Below are 12,504 nucleotides of genomic sequence, written 5' to 3' on the forward strand. Positions count from 1 at the left end.
ACACATCCATTTCATACTTATTCAGAGAAATAAGTATTCTCAGTGACAGCTATTTGTAATGCAACATCTTACACATAATCAGCTGTTAATGAACAAATTAATGAACACATGACAGTTCAATCCTTTTCCATTTTGTTTGGTGTCTATTTGTTTAGTATATTGCCAAGGGTATTCTGATGGTGGTTTGGAAAGTGAGAAATACATTGATAAACTTTAAAGACATTTTAAAGACTTCTAAATGTGTACAGTATGCAAATGAGTTCCACAGGGGAAAGAAGGGTGGGCCACACTGTGTGCCCTCTCTGATGCCAGCAGCCAATAGCAACACTGGAATGGAGAAGCACCAAATTGCAATCTCCTCCTATTCGGAAAAGGATAAAGATACCCTTTTAATAGACAGTCCTTGTTCTGATTCTCCCCATGCGAGAGACAAACTTTTCACCAAGTTCTGAGTCTCCCCATGCGAGAGACAAACAGTTCACCAAGTTCTGAGTCTCTTCATCCGAGAGACAAACAGTTCACCAAGTTCTGAGTCTCCTCATCCGAGAGACAAACAGTTCACCAGGTTCTGAGTCTCCCACAAGAGACAAACAGTTCACCAAGTTTTGAGTCTGTCCGGCGAGGATTAGGCTGTGTCAGAGCAACCAAGTTCTGAGCCTCTGGTTTAACCAGAGAGACAAAACAAGATCCGAGGATCTGAATCTACAGCTTGTGAGGCAGCAACAGATATGACAACGTTCTGAGCCTCCAGCCTGTGAAGAAACAAACATTAACCAACACTATTCTCAGAGTTTTATTCCAGTGAGACGACTACAGCATGTCCCGAGTCTCCATGCTAGAGAGACCAGAGCGGATTGACCAGCTTCTGAGTGTCTGGTCCAAAGAGGCAGAAGACACACAGAGACATTTGCAACAAGGTTAAGCTCAGGAGAGCAAACCTTCACTTCAAGGTTCCTTCATCTGCGTGTTCCAGATTAAGGACCTTCTGCACCTACTTCAGGGCCTCATCTGCGTGTTCCAGATTTTACGACCCTTTGGGTGCCCCAGAATCAGCATCCCATAGATCTTCATGTTCAAGGTTGCAATCCAATCACCTTACTTAGTGTCCTTGGGTGGACAAAAGTAAAAATCACTACAAAAGGCTGCCAGATATGCTGCAACTCTGCCTAAGACGACCAAAGACGCTGGCCCCCAGCGGTACCCAAAGACATGGCAGCACCTCTAGAGGGAGCTGGAGATGCTGCAGCGAGGATCTCCACATCACACCCGCGCCGCCCAAACACCTTGCTCTGCCAGAGACCAAGTACATTGCACTTCCATGGCCTGCAACTGACCAGCATCCAGAGATGACTGCTGACCAGCGTCCAGAGAGGACTCTGTTTCCTATCTCGAGTCCAAAGAGGTGACCCCCTAAACTATGTGTCCTGTGTTAGGGGTTAACAGTTTATGACCCAAGACTAGTAGTGAAAAATGAAGACCAAGAGTCAGGAGGGTAATTAATTGAAAGAAAAATTTACTTAAGAACAGTTTGCAGTTTTAACAGTAGAAGCCAGCTTCAAGTCTCACAAGAAATGTGTAGGCCACGCTCCCTCTCTCACCATTTTGTTGCCTCGCCCTAACGTACATTCAATTGTCCCAACAGTTATATTGTTTTTAAGGTCTATCCATGTCATAACTGCAATGTAGATGGTTCTGACCGGTTCAGAGAAAATGCACAGTCATAGTAAATTTCCACACATTGTCAGTTAATCTGATGCACGTCTCCATAGGCATGTCACTTGTTGATGCTTTCACTCCGGAATTAGGCCCGTAGTGACCTTCAAGATCTAAGGCAGGTGCCAGCTTGCCTAGAACAACAAGTCCACCCATCTCTTAGAAGGTCCATTCTCAACACTGATCTGTAACAGAATACTGTGCAAAAACAAAGATACACAGTCTCTCCAAGGTTGGAGTTGATTAGGCTTCAGTTCTAACTAGAATTTCCCCAAAACATACTGATAACATGTGCTTTCTCTCAGAAAGTGGTACAGACAATACTACAGGCAATATTAATTTAGACTCTTTAGTGTTTCAGTAAAAGGAAATATGAAATATAATAAAATTTAATAAAGAAAAATTAAAGAAAAATCCATATTTTATATCTGGAAGCCGGGCTAAGTGAGCAAAGACCGTTTCTGCACTCCTGGCATGTACCTCTAAAGTCCAAACATATGACACCTTGTTGCTTTTAAGTTGTGACAAGATAGCAAATAGGCATTTAATTTCACTGTCACTTTAAAATGAATAGGGTGGAGTCAATTAATTAGCGGAAATAATAATATAAAGGCGAGGTCTATTTCACCTGAAAGCCAGGAAAAAAGGACATGTCAGTGTTGTTGTTGGTCAGCATAAGCGAGGAGTTAATGTGATTGAGAGAGAGAGAATTGGTTACCGTGGAAGAAAACGGCCGCTTGTCGCACGCTGTCTGGTACGACGCGGAGTCTGTGAATTATATATATATATATATATATATATATATATATATATATATATATATACTGTATAAGTATAATCGTATTTTGGCAGTTTAGTAAAAACTGTCTGGTGCCTAAAATTTTGGGAATTAAGTTATTAAATTGAGGTAATGATGGCGGCCACCACCATTACAGAGTGGCGCCCGAACAGGGACCTGAAATGAAATGACATGATTTGAATGTTAGAAAGAAGTGTCACAGTAATTGAGTGAGACCAATTTTTGAATACTTATTGTTTTTTTTAATTTACCTACTGGGTTGAAGAAAAAAATTGACTTAACCATTTGTGAAGAGAAAAAGTGTTTTGTTTTATACTGAAAATACTGACACACACTTATTTTTGCTGATTTTTATTAATTTTTTTAACAACACTTGCATTCAAACAAACACCACAAATATGGCGTCTACCCCTCCTTCCCCATCTACATTTGTAGAAATTGAGCCTCCACCAGACATTTCATTATGGCCACCTGTATTGCAACCTTGGATGCCTCTGGTACCACCACCTCTATGTGCTCCTGTCTTTTACACCACTCCCACTCCATTCAGCCCTTTTTCATTTCGGAACCCATGTGCACATGACCACTCCTGCTTTGGTTGGCAGCACTCCTGTGCAAACTCTAACCTTGGCACCACAAGTGGATAACATTGCACCTCACAAGTGGATAACATTGCACCTCACAAGTGGATAACATTGCACCACAACTTTGCACCTCATTGGAAGGTGAGACTCCTTCGTCAGTGGACCAACATGACCTTCCAAATGCTTTACCAACTCCTGGAAGAGAAATGTAACAATTTACAACTCAGGTGGAAGGGAACTGGGACAGCTTGTTTGATTTAATAAAGAAACAAGGAAAAACTGTGTCTGAACTTACTCAGGAAGGGAAAGCTGCTTCTTCTTACCACAAGAGTAAGATGATTTTGCTGCAAAAGTGGAGGGTAACAAGAATCAAGTGTTCACCCTGTTTATTACTGCTAAGCAACCAGAGGAGTCTAAAACAGATAAGTAGACTAAAGCAATGAAATTAACGATCACAGGGGAACTCCAAAAGGTGGAATCTACCTTGGGGTCTGAAGTATGTTTCATCGTTGATCAGCTCCGGTCAGAGTTTCAGCAGGACAACCAAGCTGTTCAACATTTGTTCCAAACAAGCCATGATCAGATCACTGTAAAACTACAACAATGTGTTACACAAACAAAACAAAAAAGTCTCATGAGTTTAAAAGACGTAAAAAGTGAAGCGGAGAAAGGATTTCACAGTGTGAAGAAGGACCGTGTGGATCAACAACACTTAAATGTGTTGGCCCCACCAGTTCCCAGAACCCCACCTTCTTCCCTGCCATCTGAAATTACTCCGGTAATTCCTCTTAACTTCTTCACCATCTCTGGTTAAAAGTGATCACATTAAATTAACTTTCCCCACATTTGGAAGGCCTTCAGATGATGCACACCCTTTACTGTATCTCACCAAATGTCATGACTTCTTGACCTTACATCCCCTCAGTGATACAGACATTCTGGCTACCTTCTGTACTGTCTTATATGGAACTAGAGCCCTGCACGGGCCTCAAATCTAGGCCCTAGCCCGGCCCTGGCCCGAGACGCGGAGGCCCTAGCCCGGCCCGTGTCCGACAGCTTATCAAAATTCCTGGCCCGAGTCCGACTGGAGCCCGTGTTTTTTTTTTTTTTTTTTTTACATTGTAGCATTCATTAAAATAGTTCTGTTTTGTTTTTAATGTCAACGTAGTTATATTTCATTTCGTTTCTTTATTAAGTTAATTTAGAAACATGTTTAGAGCATTTTTTTTTTGTTAAATTAAAGTTTTATTTTTTTTAAGTGACGACCAAGCGGTGAGCTAACCGCATATTTAATCAATTTAGTCTCTCAAATCAACTCTTGATTTGTCTTGCCTAAAATCCATAGATATAAAACACTTCAAGCATCACAATGTTAGTTAATTTCGCCTACTATTACCACCACAGTAAAAGGCATTTTTGACGAGCTGAGGCAGGCTGATTCTGCTCGCGGCTCTTGCAAACGGAGCTAAACAAATAATAAAAAAAAAGAACATGCAGGTTGTCTTATAGCCTACCTTACACCTATGCAAAATGAATGTAAATCCGATCTTCAATTCCCATGGTATATGCTCATTTAACAGAGTTTACAGCAACGAAAGCATAAGATTAGATGCATTTTATTCAGCAGCTCATTTCAAATTCAAAGACCACATAAGAGAGAGAGAGCGACCTAAGCACACTGGTAAGATCATGTAGTCCCATTCATTTTTATTGAAGATGAGTGTTGCAGCAACATCATATCTATCTGACTACAACATATAGCCCATAACACGCTCTCGCACGTTTATTTTTTAACCGTTTGCCATGAGTAAAATTTATACATGTGGTTTAAACAACCAGATACTGCCTGCGTCGGTCGGAGCCGTGTGGAAAACGCGTGCATGCTTTAAATAGAAGATACTCCTATTTTCACGCGACATGAAAGCGTGTTGGAAGTGTTTCCAGGCGAAATATAATAGTAAAAGATTTTTATATGCCATTTTGACACGAATTACATATTAATAAAAATGACATTTTCATGTTTGAAAGTCTGTAGGTTAACATAAATGCAGATATAGGCCTAATTGTAATAATAAAAAACAACATAGGCTAATTATCGATTTTGAAATATTAAACCTGTCAATACAGAACAAAATATTCTGTAGCCTTTTGCCGTCAATACCAAGGTATGGGCTGGCTACTGCTGACGTTGTCTTTGCTGTATCAATAGGCAATATATTTATATTTAACATGAAGTATAGGGCTTCCCTGTACTGTACATTAATAGCAGCTGACTCCCCGCGGATGACACGCAACAGAAACGCCACGCTCACAAGAAACGCGCGCTGCTGCTGGCGTGGACTCTGAACCTATGCTCTGTACACTGTACGAGCCATCTTGACAGTCGCGTTAGCTATTATGGTCTTGTTTCCACCAGTGCAGAACATCTCATTGTTTCTTTTAATTAATAAAATAAATATAAAACGAAGGATAAGCCTAAAAAGGCCCAAAGCCCGGCCCGCGTTTTAGGTATGACGTGAAAATTGGCCCGAAGCCCGGCCCTAGGGGCGTAAAAAAGTCGGGGCCCGTCGGGCTCGGGCATAAATGCAGGGCTTTATATGGAACAGCTTGTGACTGGTGGGAGGTCAGACGTTCTAGCATAAACACCTAGAGTGAGTTCGAGACTGCATTTCTGTCTGCTTTCCTAGCTGAAGATTGAGGACAAACTGGCTGAACGGGTTCGTACAAGAATTCAAGGTGAGAAGGAATGCATTAGAGACTTCGCATTTTCTTACAGAGCTCTCTGTAAAAGATGGAAGACAGACCTAACAGAGGATGAGATGGTAAAAATGATACTTAAAAATATAAAGCCTTACCTGGCCAGCCAACTACGTAGTCGAGTGAAAACTGTGGAGGAGCTTGTCAAACTGGGACAACAGCTAGAAAAAGATTATGAACAACAACTGCGGTATGAAGGTCGAGTGGGTTCCAGCTATCCACCCCTGACACAAAAACACCCAGAAAATCGATCTGTTGAGAAAGTTCCAGTTCAGTGTTGGAAAAATGCAGGGACAGCATCCACCTGGCAAGTGTCCACACCCTGTATTTCCACCGTCATCTGGACCACAATATTCCACCCACAGTAAACATTATAATCAGTCCAAGTCAAGCGGTCAACCTTCAAACAGCTCTGTTGTTGCAACAAGAATGCACACTTCACCATCAGCATCCAAGAGAACATCTTCTTCTCCAAGTTCTAATGAACAAGTGGTGGTTCCTCAACAATTAGTTGTCCCCATCCGTAAAGAAACATGGTTAGGAAAAGCCATTATGGATACTGGTGCAAGCTTCACACTCATTCATGAAAGTCTTATGAGAGCACTTGTATCACCAGACCAGCTTCACCCCTGGTCCCGTGGTCCTCTTTATCTGGCAAATGGAGAGGCAGAGATTTCATTAGGATGGATGAATATTACGATACATCTGCATGACCAAGCTTTTGTGTTACCTGCTGCTGTACTTTCTTCCAAAGCCCTAGCCTACACTGTAGTTTTGGGGCTGGACTTTATTTTCTTCAGTGGGCTGCAAATCAATGTCATTGATCAAAACTATTCTTTCAAGCTTGACCCAACAAAAGAGTACCCCTTTCAACCAGGAAATCCCAGTGTGCCGATTTCAACTCTACCAAAAGAACAATGAGCACGTAAGCAAAACCCACAAACTCTTTCCTTGTTGACTTCTGTCCCCCCTCCATCATCTCCACTGCTAGTTCAACACCTCGACAATATGGGTGAAAAAACACTGATAAAAAATGCTGTGGAAGCTGCACATTTCCCTTTTGAGGGGAAGCAACAATTACTACAAATCCTGGATGGCCGACCTCGGGTGTGTACTCTTCGGACTAGACATACTGAAGTTTTCCAACACTATATCTACAACGCCAACCAAGTACCTATCAAACAACGACCATACCGATTGTCTCCCATGAAGCAACTGGCACTGGATGAGCAGCTTGAGGAGATGTTGACAGAGGGAATTGTGGAGCCATCTCCCTCTGGTTGGTCCTCAACGGTGGTCCTAGTTCCAAAAAAAGATGGCAAGTTAAGATTTTGTGTAGATTACCGAAGGGTAAATGCTTTAACAGAAAATGATGCATACCCTCTGCCAAACATTACAGAAATTATTGAATCCTTGTCTGGAGCAGCAATCTTTACCACTATTGACCTCAATAGAGGATACTGGCAGGTGACCATGGATCCCGACAGTAAGGACAAGACCGCCTTCATTACTCCTGCAGGCCTAGATCACTTTAACGTTATGCCATTTGGTCTCAAAAATGCCCCTGCAACTTTTCAGAGAATCATGGAGACAGTTCTGGGAGAATTACGGAGGAAAATATGCTTTGTGTATATAGATGATATCATCATTTACTCACCTTCAGTCACCCAGCATTTCCACGATCTCCAGGCTGTGCTTCAGAAACTAGAAACTGCTGGACTAACCATTAACTTGACAAAAAGCAAGTTTTGCCTTCAAGAAATCACTTTCCTAGGACATATTGTAAACATCAACGGTATTTCAGCTGACCATGGTAAAACTGAAGCCATTCATTCCTACCCTGTGCCCAAGAACTTAAAAGAAGTTCAGCGGTTCCTTGGGTTAGCAGGGTGGTATCACTGATTTGTTCCGAACTTTTCCAGGATTGCTGAACACCTCAACGCACTTAAAAAAGGGACATTGTTTTTATTGGACAACACATTGTCAACAAGCTTTCAACCAATTGAAGTCTTGCCTCACCTCACCCCCCCATCCTTGGCCATCCTGATCTTCACCGCCCATTCTTGGTATACACTGATGCCAGTGACACTGGTTTTGGTGCCATTTTGGCACAATGGAGGGATGCTGTTAGAGAGGAAGTTATTGCTTATGCAAGCAGAACCTTAACAGGAGCCGAAGTCAACTACACTGCAACGGAGAAGGAGTGCCTTGCAGTCATCTGGGCCCTGGAAAAGTGGCAACACTACTTAGAGCACAAACTTTTCACAGTTGTCACTGACCATTCAGCACTGCAGTGGGTAATGAACTTGGAGTTTTCTTGGACCACCAGTCGCCTCATCCGTTGGGTACTGCGATTGCAGAAATTTGATTTTATCATTGAATACAGAAAGGGAAAGCTAAATGTAGCTCCCGATGCTCTATCGAGGTCTTCTGTTGCATCCACATGTAACCTGTACACTAGCGAAAAAGATCCAGAACTGCCTGTGTCTGATGTCGTCTTTGAGGGAGAACAACACAAAGATCCGGAAGTTACAAAAATATTGAAAGCAGTTGCAGGAAATTGTACAAGTCTGATGGGTCAGTATGAAATGTATGAAAGCAAACTGTATCAGAAAACATAACAGTCAAATAACCAACTGCATTATCAAATCTACATTCCAACCAGTCTCCAATTTTGCCTAGTGAAGCATTATCACTCCACTCCCATGAGTGGCAATGGAGGGATCTACAAAACCTACAAACGGCTCCAAGAAGCAGCGTTTTTGCCTGGTATGTGGACTGATGTAAAGCAGCATGTGAAAACCTGTGTAAAATGTCAAACAGTGAAACATGATAATCAAAAACCTGCTGGAAAAATACAGCAAACCACAACCAACCATCCAAACCAAATGTTAGGAGTTGACATTATGGGACCATTACCCAGGAGTGTAAACCAAAATGAATACCTGCTTGTGTTTGTTGACTATTATTCCAGATGGGTCGAGGTGTTCCCCATTCGTAAAGCCACAGCACAGAATATCACCTCCATTTTTAGAAAAGAAATTCTGACACGGTGGGGAATACCAGATTTCATCCTGTCAGACAGAGGTGTTCAGTTTGTCTCAGCTATATTCAGAGAGTTATGTGAAAACTGGAGTATTACCCCAAAACTAACCACTGCTTACCATCCACAAACCAACATGATGGAGAGAATTAATCGAACTCTCAAGAACATGATTGCAGCCTACGTGAATGAAAATCATAGAAGGTGGGACCAGTTCTTGCAAGAATTCTGATTCGCCATAAATTCAGCTGTTCAAGAGCTGTCTTGATAGCTGTCTATCTCCAGCAGAACTTCAGCTCGGCAGGAAACTCCAAAGTCCGATGGACAAAATACTCCATGGAGCTAACCTAACTCCAGATGCTGCCTCATATGACGTGGTTCATCCTCTTCATTATCTGAGGAAAGCCAAGATGAGACAACTAAGAAATTAAACCAAAATAGGAGAGAACTGACATTCAAACGCAAGGATCGCAAATCGTTATGTAACTTCCCACAGTCTAGCGCACAGCGTAAGTTTAGTGCACAACTAGCACAGAAGTGGAAAGGTCCTTACCGTATTACCAAGCAGCTGGGTCATTTGAACTACCAAATAGTTCTGAAAGGCACCAGAGAGGATGTGCGTACCACTCACGTCTGCAATTTAAAAATGTGCTATCCAACGGCTGAGGAGTTGGAGTTGCAAGAAAAAAAAATCCTGGATCTTTTTCAAGAAGCTTCTGATGAGAAGGATTTCGTAGGATTTATTTATTTATTTTTTATTTTCAGCTTTTTTTTAAATTCTCTATTTCTATTTATTCTCAACTTTCAGGGAGTTGTGACCAGTGTCGTCATCAATTGCAAGATTTCACCTTTCATGTTTCTGATAATGGAACTATCACAAACTGTCATGTCACTTTTTTTTTATGTGTCTTCTTACCTTTTGAAGGAATAAAATTCCTGAAATTGAAAAAAGTGAAATTGTGTCTTTATATATATATATATATATATATATTAGGGGTGTAACGATACGCGTATTCGTATTGAACCGTTCGGTACGAGGCTTTCGGTTCGGTACGCGGTACGCATCATGTACCGAACGGTTCTTGGATAATTAGATTTGGAAAATATAAAAGTGTGTGAAATATAATAATATGCGTTCAACAAGGTAGCCCAATAACCAAAACGACATAACAGCCAATGCCCCCTGACACCGCCGAAGTGAAAAAAAAAAAAACACCAAATATGTTTTAGGCTGCTCAGTCAGGTGCTCGCTTACTCAGTAGGCTACGCGCTGAATGCTCGTGGCAAAATGGCTATTGCGTTTAACAAACCAGAAATAGAAGATCCTCCAATAACCAACAGGTCTGGTGTTTGGGTGAACTTTGGATTCTTTGTAAGCTATGATGGTGTTGGCAAGAGTGATGGATTAAAAAACAAGGGTATGTCGCATTTGCTGATGGTACAGCAGCGGGAATAATTCATGTCAATAAACTCATTTACGCCGACAACAAGACGATAAAAAGGAGAAACAGCCACAAACTATCCCGCAGCATTTAGACAGACATTTCCAACTTATTCAAACGGCAAAAGACATCACCGCGGCGAGTGGTCCATTTATAGCCGCGGATATGAGACCTAACGCCCGTTTCACACACACTCCGTTTGCAGTGCGTGTGCGGTGCGTTTTTTCCCGTACTCATGTTAACGGATTACAGCTACACTGCACGCGGATGCGGTCTGTCAGTCCGTTCCAGGAGCGTTGCGTCTGCAGCAGTGCACGGGTCGTTTTCGTACCGAGTCTATTTTTTGCTGCGTTGCGTTGCTGCATTAAAGTGATAGAACATTGTTCGCATTAAAATAAACATGTACTGACGCGAAAATCTAGTAATTTCACCACAGATGCATATCATTTAAAATATATTCTTGTTTCAAAGTCAACACATGGCTTTTTTTTCTCAAGTAAAGCAACAAAACGACACCTTACCTGGCATTTAGGTAAAAAAAAAAGTGCCATAATGGAGAGCACTCGTACTTTCTTGGAGGTGAAAAGCAAAGTTCTTTTTGACCTGCAGGATTTTTTTTAAAAGGGTGTAAAACGAAAGAAAAGACGAGAGTCGGCTGTTTTTGAATAAACTATTGTAAGTTTCTAATTTAAAATGTTTGTGATTTAAGGCTATAAACTATGTTTAAATGTTTTGCCACTTGTGTGAGCTAAATCTAAAGTATATAAATATGAATAAATGAATTTAATAAAGTGTTGTTTAAATGTAGTAGGTTGCATAACCTGACTTATATTAAAGAGTAAACAAAGAGAATTGGAATTCTGACGAGGCATGTTCAGTAAAAACTTTTGGATTTTAAATAAAAAATAATGAATAAATGCTGTGTTTGTGGTGTGCAACAGCGGATCAGTTGCGGACTGCAAACGCAGCATATGTGGAAGCACTGCAGGGTGTGGGGCTTCTGCAACACACACCGCACACGCTAATGTAAAGAGCTAATGTCTTATTCCTGTAACTACACAGAAGATGGGTAAAGTATAGCTCCATCATTGTTCAATGTAAAAAAAAAAAAAAAATCATACTTTGTTAGTTTTAATAAAAAAATAATAAAAAAAGGTAATTTATCTGCCAATTTTTTCTTTTTGCTGTATCTAAAACATACCGAACCGTACCGAACCGAACCGTGACACCAGTGTATCGTATCGAACCGAACCGTGAATTTTGTGAACCGTTACACCCCTAATATATATATATATATATATATATATATATATATATATATATATATATATATATATATATATATATATATATATATATATATATATATATATATATATAAAGTATAATCGTATTTTGGCAGTTTAGTAAAAACTATCTGGTGTCTGAAACTTCCCCAAACTTGTTAATATAATGTACTTAAACAATTCAATTCACTTAACTTTGGTGTTAATTTAAGGGTACTTACATATTTAAGTTAACTCAACATGCAATTAATCTCAAATTAGAAATTATTTATAAATTACCATTAAAAAGTTCTCATTTTTGAATGTAAGCTTTGTGCAAACATACCAACATTAAGAAAACATACTGAACAATTTAATGTCTTTATTCACCAAAATGTCATGATATTAATAAAATTCCAGAACACACTTCTGGAAATGGAATTGGGACACAACCACATTGTACAGCACTGTAAAGGTGGTAGTAACAATATCCCACATGCTACCAAAATTGTAGAAGTCTGTAAGTCGGACATTACAGTTTTTAGTCTGACAATTATGTTAAAATGTAATGATCATGTAAATGTAAAAATAATGTGATAAATGTAACATGATTATGTAGACTTACAAATTGGGAAAGTTAAGTTTGCTTGTCATGTGATATAGTCTTGCATTATTTAAGAAGGTTCAAATCTAAGGGGACTGAAGATTTTTTTTCTAGAATAACATCGTAGAGCCCGGGCATCTAGGATATCAGTAAATCGCCTCTGTCTAGTGACAGACAAGTTTGTGATAAAGAGATCGTAATCTGGCCGGTGCATGTCTCTCCAGAAGAAAGGCTATAATTTCAATAAAGAGTTAAACCAAATCAAATGTGTAGTTAAACTATTATACTAATGACCAA

The sequence above is a fragment of the Pseudorasbora parva genome, chromosome 6 (genome assembly GCF_024679245.1).
Source record: "Pseudorasbora parva isolate DD20220531a chromosome 6, ASM2467924v1, whole genome shotgun sequence".
Lineage (NCBI taxonomy): Eukaryota > Metazoa > Chordata > Actinopteri > Cypriniformes > Gobionidae > Pseudorasbora > Pseudorasbora parva.